Consider the following 12273-nt stretch of genomic DNA (forward strand, 5'->3'; position numbering starts at 1 on the left):
GTAGAAGAATACAATATATACTATCTTATTTTCTGCGTGTGAGTAATAATTATTAATAAACGATAGATAACTGCGTAATTATGTGCTAGTTGTAAATTCGTCAACTATTACGGCGTTACATTTAAGCGTATCTACAAACAACGAGAACTTATCAATAAATTGAAATAATTCGGACAACCATAAGAAAAAAATACTCAGCCGACATGAATATTATTATGCTTATCGGTGAATTCAATATATATATAAATATAAATTTAAATTTAAATTAGTGAAAGTAGCGGCATTGTCATCAAACGATAGACGAAAATGAAGTCTCACGAAGAGTCCATTAATTTTCACAAGAGCATTAATCAGTAAATAACAAATACCTTCTTCGGAGATTCGCTTTATTGAAAAAACTTGAGATTTTTTATAATAAAATAGTATATAAATATTATTCCTGGTAAGGAACACTTTGACACTTGTAAAATGTAATAATTTAGCACAGAATTGTAGTCAGGAAACGTGGCCAATGTAAAGGTTACACTAATAATGCGTATATCAGCATATTTGGTATTTTTCCTTTTTAATATGAAATATAAATTAATGTAAGATATTGTAGGTATCTTGGATATTTCTAACAGTAAATTTATATACTAAGTATTGTATAATTAATATTTGTATACTTCGAAGTATACAAAGTATTGTATTATGATCATAATTATAAATATGCGTAACATACAAAAAAAAAAAAAATAAAATATATTTTGCAAACTGTATAGCCGGAATAAATTATAATATTATAACTACACTACTTACGGTTTCGGTATCACTATCCATGTTATCGTCAATACAAGATGAATGTCTCCGTGATAGAAAGGAAGGAGATTTTGACTCTGCAGCAGAACTTTGATTAATAATCCTAAAATTAACAAATTTAAGTAGGTACTTAATTTATTTTTGTAGTAAAAATAAACATATTTTTGGATAAGCACAAATTAAAAAACTATTTAATAACACGGACTTGTAATAAATTATAGGTTAAGTTAAATAAACAGGAAGTTGATAATAAAGTTTATGATAAGTGATAATAACTAATAAGTAATAACTAATTCCTAGCTGTTGATGCCCTAAAAAACCTATACAAATTCCCTAAACATTTTATATGTTAATGACTTACATACTTAAACAACGCTTATAAAACTATTAAAGTTAATAAAATGATATATTAGTTCAAAAATTACAATTTATAAACATACGTGATAATAATTTAAATTTATTTTAAAACCGAGTTTAATCCAAAAAACAATTAAAAATGTTGTTTTAATAACACATATAAAATTAAATTATTTGATTGTTGAAAAATATAAAAATATAATAATGACAAATAATTATTAACTAGAAATGTTTCTCTAAATTGTTAAAATAAAGTAAAAAAATACGTAAAATCCAAAAAAACAACACACACACACACACACACACACACACACACAAAAATATATGTAATATAATGTATATTGTATATGTATATACATTATAATATAGTTAGAGCAGCATTACTTAAAGATAAATCTAGGCCTGATACTGACGTTTTGATCGTTTTAAGTCTCGTTGGTCAAATATTGATCAGTCAGCATAAATCACGGGCAACCCAGCCTGTTATTCTCAGGATTCCAAACAAACAAAGATATGACTTGGTTTATTTTTGTCAAGAAATGCTCAAGCAAAACAAGTAAGCTATGATTATTGGGTGTTGTGGAAATTATCAGTTATATTTCTAGGTAAAGAACAAACCAGAGAAATCAGAATTATAACTCTAGGTGCTACTACTTGTAGTCATGCTTTCATTGAAGTTTAAAGGTAATTTACTGTTTGAATATATTTATGTTTACTGAGGAATTGCATTTGAATACTAAAGAGAAAAAGGGGATTAAAAAACCTGTGGTTTTATTGTGACTGTCTGTTATAAGAAATAATTGGTTCACAGCCTGCACCTCTAAAATATATGCCGTCGAAAATGACATGCAAACATGCAGTTAATAAAGACCTTAATAAACTATAATAGTCCAGATATTACAGCCTGTTACAGTAAAGGAAATAATGGGATACTTCTGTTAACTGACAGTTAATTGGTCTATGTTTGTTTGACCAAAATGTCTCAGTAACAACAATGTATATAAGGTAGTTCACGCAATGATTAATTACTATTATCCAGAAGTTCACAGTATACGACCAAAAATAAACCTACATCATCGAAAAATGTGCAGCTTCATAATTTAGAAGAAATATGATGATAATTTTCAAATACTTTTTGGTAGATGGACTCAAGGGAAACATATGTTGTAAGTTGAAATAAGTCTAAAAGTTAAAGAAAAAGTTTTTAAGAATCTATGAGTTACCAATGACATGACAGATAGAGGACTTGCATTGACCGAAGAGCTAAATAGAAAAATCACTAATGTTGAGGATAAACTTCAATTTCTGTTATAAGTAGTTTCTGAGTATCGAGCTAATCACAACTAAATTCACTAAGAAAAACAAATCTAACTTATAATTTAATGTTTTAAAACATAATCTATTTGTCAATATTTTAAGTTATAAATTCTGTCAATAAAATTATTCGAATAAAATGTATACTTCGTCTGCAGTATGACGTATTTAACTATAGGTATACCTAATTAAAAAAAATTATTTATCACATTTTAAATATTCCGTTTGTTTCATTATTTTATTAATACTTCGAATGTTATAATAATTATTCGATTGGGTTGGGCCGTTGGATCGAAAATTATTAAAAAATGTTTTTTTTTTCGAAACAAAATTTGAAACAATCGACAAAAATGTCTCAGTGCAGAAATGTACTTTAAAACCACGTTTTAGATCACACTAAAGTATAAAATAAATCATAGCACCTGTGTTGTTTAAGTTTCTTTAAAAATATCGATGAATGATACAAACACTACTTTTATATAATACTAGCTGAACCCGTGCACTTCGTTGCCCATTAAGTGTACCAACTATATGTGACTCAAACTTTGTTCAATTCGTTATTTAATATTCGGTGTATGGTTTCAAAATTAATCTTAACTTTTCCGTTGCCCGGAATAAAAATTCTGATTCGCAGCAGTAAATTATCAGGTATAGGCAATCTACCCGCGGTAGATCGCGGACCCCGTGCTGTATATACGTTAGTGTATGGTTTAACTCTAAAGTATCAAAGTTATACCAAGTTTGTCGTATTCTACCTATGGTGGATTGATATAATCAATCAATACAAAATCCTAAACTAACCTAACCGTACTAAAATCAGATGAATAAACGCAAACGCATACAAAAAAATTCATTCAAATTGGTCTAACCATTTAGGAGGAGTTCAATCACAACACACGTACAGTAGAATAATTATTGCGCTTAGCAACACATTCTGCGATTCATTTTTATATTATATGATATATATATTATATATACTATTTTTTTTATTTTAAATTAAATATTCTAGGTATTGAAAACAAAATAAATAAAAATAATAATATGTAATATTTACTTGTTTGGTGAAATGATCTCTAAAGGAAAAACAAACGCTCCAGACTAATTAAACATTATCTTATCTAATGCTACTAAAATATTGAAATACTAATTAGTATTTTTTGATTTCTAGTGCTAGATAGATAGGTACAATTTCTGATGTTTATTATACGTCTCACTTATAAAAACCAATCATTTTACATATCCAACCACATAATATAAAGCCACAGAAAATATTTTGAACTTATTTTTTGGCTATAGTAATTATATATTTACTTGTTTGGTGAAATGGTTGAGCTGTGTCTTCGCGGTGGAATTTCGGGAGGTGTATTTGTGGACGCCATGGTGTTGATGGTTGATATAAATGCTGAAACATATTTTTATTTTGAAACATTTATGATGTCATTAATATCTTTAATTATAGTTAAGTACGTTTATAACCTAGGTATTGACAATGATGCATGTATATTATTATTTATATTAAATTGGTCTGTGTTTACGTGTATGTACATAATATTATTATAATCATTATATCCGGAGTCCATATTAGATATCTCTAAAGTTAGTTCATAATATCACGTAATTGCGACGCTATAATTTTGGAGAAAGGCGGTGTAACTTTTATAATTTATAATTTTAAAATTGACCGAAGGCACTGGTTTTACGGTGATTATTTTTTTCATTTATTTGAAAATTAATTATATATTTTTTACTTAAAATTACGGAAGTCAGGAAATTGTAAAAAATATTTTTTCATACCCTGAACAATTTCTTAACAGTCAGGTTTTTAGACTTTTAAAATTAAATATACAACTGTTGAACGAAAAGTACATAAAACACTTTTTCACAAAATTATATTATTTGATTTAATTAGGAAGGAATGAAGGAGTAGGATTGTTTTTCATTAATGAAATTTCAAAAACTTTTAAATGATGGTAAGTGCCAAGTGGATAATAAAATAAATATATTAGAATGTAACACATTTGAAATTAGTATTTCATATATCTAGAAAATGTTTTTGAGTTGTGTGGGGTTAAGTTGATTTTATTATTTATGTCAATCATTATATGTTTCTAATATATTATAGTACCTATAATATTTTTATGATCAGAGTCTGATCATCAGATAGAATCAGAACTTATAGAATTCATGTATTGGATGGAGGGTAAACCCCTTAAAAAAAAATTAAATAATATTTACATGGCTAGTTATAAATGGCTATTAAATACATCCAATTATAGAAAGAAGTCAACTTCGTTAAATAATTTAGTATTTTTACAACGATTAGATTTCACGACATTAAAACGTTAGATATCAGTCCGGGTAGAAAGTTACTTTTCCAACTGCAGTAAGTTTTGTGAGATAGAACAAATTATTAACTCAGTTCAGTTATAAGTTTTTTTTTTTTTTAAAGTACCAAGAAAACCTTTATCAGTTATGAGTTTATATACATTTCTTTCGCCACACTTTTTCTTATAACTCTGAATGGTAAAATAAACTATTAAAATTGAATTGTATATTAATTTTTTAACTTACAGATTTTAGGTGAAATTAATATAAATGAAAACATTTAATAGTGACATGCACAATTACCTATATTTTTGTTTCGTGTAAACGCATCAATATTTAATATAATACCCGAACTTTGTAATAAACTGATCATAGTCTGAATTTCACGCATATAATATATGACGTATAATATATAATACCTACGACGTATATTATACGTACACGTATTATACATATTTTATGTATTTGTCTATGTTTATGTATGTTGTGATGTTGTGTGTATAGGTGTGTGTATGAATGTATGCTCGTATGTATGCGTACATATTATTAATAAAATATGTGAAAAAAAAAATAATCAAATAAAAAATTAAAGACTTTTAGTTTTTGTGGACTTACAATTTTTGACATTGAGAGCTACCTAGTCTAACTCTTAAAAATATTGAAAACACATTTCGTGGTGATTTAAAAAAGATATATTTGTACAAAGTAAAATAATATTTGAAAAAGAAATTTCTGTGATCTGATTACCTGTTATAATTATTATTACAGATGACAATAATTAAATCCTTAGTAGATAAGTCACATTTTGGCCTAAAGACATTCAGTGTGCATTGTTAACATTTTAGAAAACAAAATATATTTTAACAAAACCCTTCGTAAGATTCACAAAAATAGTTATTTTATCAACATCTAAGACGAAAAGATAATTTTAAACCAAATAAGTGGGGCATGGAAAACGCAAACCAAAAGAAGAGGAGGTAGGCAGCTTTCCGTATCAGGCTGTCTGTAGTGGCACCCCACATTTCGGTTCCTGATAAGCTGCCAAAAGTTGTGGCACACTTTCTATAAACATTTTGTAATTTTGTCCAGGAAAAACAAACGCTCCAGACTAATTAAACATTATCTTATCTAATGCTACTAAAATATTGAAATACTAATTAGTATTTTTTGATTTCTAGTGCTAGATAGATAGGTACAATTTCTGATGTTTATTATACGTCTCACTTATAAAAACCAATCATTTTACATATCCAACCACATAATATAAAGCTACAGAAAATATTTTGAACTTATTTTTTGGCTGTAATTACAACAGTTTAAACTTTGAAATATTCTAATAAACGTGTTATTATTATAATACCTAAGAAAATAATAAAACTTTTAAAGTTGAAGGGTTCTGTTGGTTTTTAATCGTACGAAGCGTGTGTAATAAATTACAAGCGAACCGCGAAAACTTACTTAAGTATTTCCATAAATAATCTTCCAGGTTCTCGCAATTTTTTCCGTATATTTTGATTAAATCAATTGCTCAAATCTTATATAGTCACTTTGTAAGTTGAACTTGTGTTGTCTGTGATGTTTGTATAAATATTTATAGGTATAATATATAAATAGTGAACACGTGATACCCATTAACCACCAGAGGTTAAAGTGGAACATCTACGTAGAAAATGTGAAAAAGTCCATTTCATCTTAATCACATCTATGAAGATTTTGCAGTCTACATAGTGCATGCCTGTGTTTGGGTGTGTGTGTGTGTGTGTGTGTGTGTGTGTGTGTGTGTGTGTGTGTGTGTGTGTGTGTGTGTGTGTGTGTGTGTGTGTGTGTGTGTGTGTGTGTGTAAATTAGGTTTTTAATTAAATTCCTAGAAAAATAAAGACCACTGCCTAAACAAATTCACTGGAACTGCATATCAAGTTAACTCTTCGAAGGGGGTTGAATTTGAGTGCCGTTTAAGTACAATTAAATGCATTTTTACGAATAGTGATAAAACAGCAATTTATACATTATACATAATATACTTACATGGTACTTGTACAACTTAACCATTGCTGAGTATACTTGCTTTATAATACCTCTTGTGGATATTGTTCGACATCGAGTACCTATCTACCTACCTACGGCACATTGTACAGCGTTCTTTTATATAATATATGGATGTGTGAATAATTTACAAACACGTACGATTTTTATCATGTGTGCAAGTGCCACAGGACATGTGTGTTTTACAATCCGTTGGACACTGGCCCAATAGTTGCCCGTACCAAAAAATTGAATACCAATTTAATTTTAAATTGTATGAAATTATATTTGTAGTAACTTAAATAGTTTGTTTTTATAGCATGGTCTCTGAAAAATGTAATAATACAAGTAAAAGTTCATAATTTGTTGCATTTGAAAAAAGAAATATGTAATTTAATATACTTAATGTAAACTCATTTAAAAAATAAAACAGTATCGATTGAGTTATACAACAAAAATATACTATCATTAAAATGTTTTTATAACATACCATAGTAAGATAAATCCAAGATTATTTTACAAAAATAAATACTGTATGTAAACGAGTAATAAAGTAAGCAAAAGCTCAACTTTGTCATCAAACTTTGTATTAAAACGTATTTTATTTCTTAAACAAATTTACTGAATTATTTTTACAACGTATTGTCCATTTTGTCAAAAACTATTTGCCATAACTTGTTTCACCCAAGTATTCGTAGAATTTTAGAAGTACTCCTATACTCAAAAATTAAAATACTCAAGTGAGTAGTGTATATAATATAATGTGTATTATAATATGAATATCAAAAATTACACTGTAGGTACATACAAATTACTACTTACAATAATTTAAATAGACACGCTAAAATTTAAAACTAATCGTAGGTACCAAAAACATTTCTTATAACTAATTTTGGAAATTATAAAAAATAAATAAATATCTACTGTTTAAACTTTAAATGATAACAGTAAAAACTGAAAAATAATAATGATACATGACAATAATTTCTTTTCAACAAAATAATAACAAAATATTTTTAAAACAACTTACGGGGTCTGATATTTCTATTTTTGTGGAGAAAGCTACATCCTAATTATTTTCCTGCATAATATATTATAATGTTGTACGTTAAATGGAAATTAAATTATACCTAATGTATTATTATTTAGAAATTTGTTGTGATCAATTTTCCACGGAATATAATATGCACACGCTGATCACGTACTTGTGAAAAGTTTAAACAAACAACATTTTAACTATTCTTTTTAAAGAATGAAAATGGCCGATGAGCGTGAGTACAAACAAATCACGTTTTTATTACAACTACTTGATATTTATTTTTTTATAGAATTATACCTACTGAATTTATGTAAAAAAAAACTTTTTTTATATAGGTCCTTAACCTATATATGCCCTAATTTATGATAACAGTTACTATAATAATGAGTACAAAATTAATTCGGACTTAATAGATGGTACAAGTATTAAAGAGTGTTACATTATTACGATCATGACGTTATTGAATATTAATTCATTTGCGTATTTTAAGTATATGCGCGAATATCTGTAAAAGTAAAATATAAGATAAAAACTATTGATTGAGTAAATCATATTCCAAAAATTCAAATAATAATTATATTTATTAAACTGTGGAATAATGTGTACGGATAGTTATAACTGACGTTTAAAATTTTCCACCTGCAGTAGTATATTTCATAGCCGAGTGCAGACATTTCTATACAAAGTTTGTACATTTTAATTTCTCAAGTGTGTCTGTTACACAATGGTTTCAGAGTATAATATCTTAACTCTTAAATTTCAATTGTTTATTTTTAATGTTAATTGAATTACACGGTCATGTACTCATGTGTATTTTATCCAATTAGTCTTCAACAGCGGCCGTGTATGTGCACGTCACACAATGTTAGTTTTGAATAATATGTATAATTGTGATAAAAGAAAAAGAAATCTGGAAAATATTTCAAGTTTGCCAAGGTGGATGTTTCTAGAATATGCTATAAGACAGGCCTAAGTGACAGATATTTTGTTTTTATTATTTTCGAAATGAAATATAGGTTTTTTACGAAACAACCTATATTATATTAAGTATATGTACGATGTATATAAAATCATTCTCGTATACAATCAATATTTTTTTAGTTAGATGAATGTTCTGTATTTTAGACGATCAAAATGTAAAAGTTTTAGAATTTGAGCCTTAAAAAAAACACCCGGATCTCTGTGCCTTGTGCCTATGTGAAGGTTCATTAATAAAGCTCTCAGGTAGTAATTATCTTTGTCCGTGTGATGAAAACACCAATAACGACAACAACAGCAACAACATCCACAGCAACAATAACAATGACTGTATGTCACGAGACGTTAAAATACCATAACAATATAACTACAATGTATTATGGCTGTTTAAAAAAAAAAAAAACCTTATTACTACGTATCACTTACCTTGTGAGCGTGTGTCCACGCAGAGGTTAACTTCTCTCAACACTACGCTCACCAGACGATGTGACGACCGGTGCTACCGGTGACCGGAAAGAGACCGCGTGCCGCGAGCTGGAGAGACACACTATCGCGCGCTCGACAGCAGCTGCTCGACACCGTGGTCGTGATCGTGTGGCTGGGGGAGGGGGGTGCGTCCGTGGTGGCGCGTATATAGCCGTGTGGCCGGGGTTAGTTTAGATAGGGGACGAGGGGGGGACGAGCTTGGGCGCACTGGTTCTCCACCCCGTCACCCGAAAACCACCCTTGTGCGGCGGCGGAGCGCGCGAAAAGGCCGACCGTTTTTCCCGCTCGACGGTGGTGCCATGAGCTCCAGCGTAGTGGTTGGTGGAGGGTAGGTGAGATGCAGCATAATAGTATATCGTACGCTATCGCTGTGGAAGGTTACGGTGGACGTAGTAATAGTAGCGTACGGCGGCGGCGGCGGTGGCCGGTGGTGCGCGCGCGCGCTATATAGCGCACACCCCCGAAAAACGGTCGCGACGGTCTCGTCGGTGTCCTCGCCGTCTTGGTCGTACGCGCTCGGGTTTCTCCGTCACCGCCGTGCTTTTTCCACCCGGACCTATAACCCGCCCCCGCAACTATATTAATATTGTTATTATTTTTATTTTCACATCATCGTCGCGTGTTATGTGCAGGCCACGACCACTTTCTAAATTCACACTCACACTCACTCATCACACGTTCGTCGGAAAAATAATCTTTCGAAATGTTTTTTTGTAGTAGGTACAGCTGCAGTACACGAGTGACACACAAATTTAAACTTTAGCCACAAAATGATTAGGTAGTATATCATTACACGCTATGAATATTGGCGGGGAAAAAAAATAAAAACTCACATTTGACAGAGCTAACACTGGTGAAGTTTACGTAGACACTTTTCGCTATGACTTTATAGGTGTATACAATTAATGAGAAAAAGCTCTTATATAATATATTATATATTATGTACATATATTTTTTTTTTGTATATATTCCATTGTACTGAGAAATTATACATATTTTTACTTCATAATTGAAGTTTACAATAAGGAACTTTGTTCCAAAAAATATCTACCACCTTTAAGCGCATAATATATTAAATAATATGCAAATAAGTAAATCCAGTTATTATCTTTCGTATAGGTATCCCAAATATAACGGTAAAAAATTATATTTTCTTTAGTTAGTATGCTTTCCGTGTTTCGTTTATATTTTTTGTAATTACATAGTTTGAATGATAAACAGCCCTAACATGGAAAAAAATCAAAATAGTAACATTTTGTTTCTAAAATAATTTTTCTCTGCGCAATTTTCAATTTATTAGTGTTTTTTCAAACCTTCGAAGTTTCTGTCTTATTGTGTCAGCGTTATGTAAACCTGACAACTATTATTGAGTTTTCTCTTTGGAATGTATTAAAACGGTTTATTTCATTACCTACGCGTCATGCACTTTTTCTACAGTCGATCTACCGACATGATAATTTATTAATAATAATACAAAAAAATGACGTGGTGACGATATTTTCGATTAAAAACTATCAGCGGTACCTGCGGTAAAACAAAATATGGACTTCTGGAAAAAAACTTCCGCTACACCTCGTTGCAAGTGTGAGTAAAATATAATAATGAAGCCATCGATTCCTATTGAGATTGAACTCGCAAGGTAAATAATATAGTATTTACAATTACACACATTGCACGGTATAATGTTATATTATATTATTGTCAAGCCATGAAGACCTCCGGTCGCCAGACGATTTACACGAAACGTCTATATATTATATTCCTCCTCGCCGCCGCCATAGCCGAGTGATATATTATAGAGGCATATAGACCGGCTGGTAGCTTTTTCCGGGGATTTCGTATTTTTTTTTTATTTTTTGCTCTTGGACCACCACGATCCGGGATCGAAATGAAAAAAAAAACCGATTCCAATCGTCTACGCGCGTGGAATTGATTTCGGCCCTCCTCTTGCCCGCGCCACCGCCGTATTTCATTATACATCGATGTCGTCCGCGTTGCAGTAGGTAACACCCCGGCGAAACGGTCGGCTTAATGGACTTAGGACCGTGGCCCCTAAACCGGATGGACCGTTATATTATTATTTTCATTTATCGACACGTTTAAAATAATAATATTGTGAAATTTCTATACTACGATAAGTTCGATACCTATACCCGCCGACTGAAATAACCGTATATTTCGTCACGGAGGTGACGAAACGCATATGGACCACGACCATGTCGTATATTATATTATTAATTTGTTATTTTAAAAATGTTTAAAATATATAAAATTTCAAATTTTAGGCTACAGTTGTACCGTTGTGAAGTAGAATAAACAATATGACTTATACAAATATTTGCATTGCTCTGCTAGGATAACTACAGCTATCACTATAATATAATACCTGTTAATTTATTATAAAATCATAATATTCTTATTTGTCGAACAGTTCATTAAATAACAAAGTACGACCGACGTGTGCCTTATTAAGTAGTTTATATAGATACCTACTTGCTTAATACTAGGTATTGGCATTATTTCAATGCTATGTCGAGTCTGAGGTATATGGTATGGACCTGCGAGTGGCTATGTTATTATGTTATGAATATTATGTAGTCAACAGAAATATCATTATCAGACAATGTTCAGCATACTACAATAAATATATCAAATATTTTTTTTTCTATTGATATGTAACATAACCTAACTTACTACAACTGACGACTACTACGTAGTAATTTTTTTCTCTACTTCAATGAGTAGGTACTATGACATGTGTTATGTATTAGTACGTAGTAATATGTATTTATATAGGTATGATTTATACTTCGTAATGAAAGGATTTTGGTTGCTAAAATATTTTTAAAAATAATATGCATCTATGAAAGATAACTAGGTATTAGTTAATATATAATTAGGTATATCTGAATATATCTCACTGGTTGCCGGTCGTAATGTATATTTATATTCTC

General features: G+C 30.1%; 1 long non-coding RNA gene across 1 annotated transcript; it reads right to left on the minus strand.

Moving 5' to 3' along the window:
• Positions 1–739: 739 nt before the first annotated feature.
• LOC115033685 lies at positions 740–9410 on the minus strand. The gene is made up of 3 exons (XR_003838976.1): positions 9260–9410; positions 3781–3871; positions 740–901 (listed from the first exon to the last, which is right to left on the minus strand). It is a non-coding gene; the product is annotated as an uncharacterized LOC115033685 (long non-coding RNA).
• Positions 9411–12273: the final 2863 nt, after the last annotated feature.

This window comes from Acyrthosiphon pisum, chromosome A1 (assembly GCF_005508785.2).
Source record: "Acyrthosiphon pisum isolate AL4f chromosome A1, pea_aphid_22Mar2018_4r6ur, whole genome shotgun sequence".
Taxonomy (NCBI): domain Eukaryota; kingdom Metazoa; phylum Arthropoda; class Insecta; order Hemiptera; family Aphididae; genus Acyrthosiphon; species Acyrthosiphon pisum.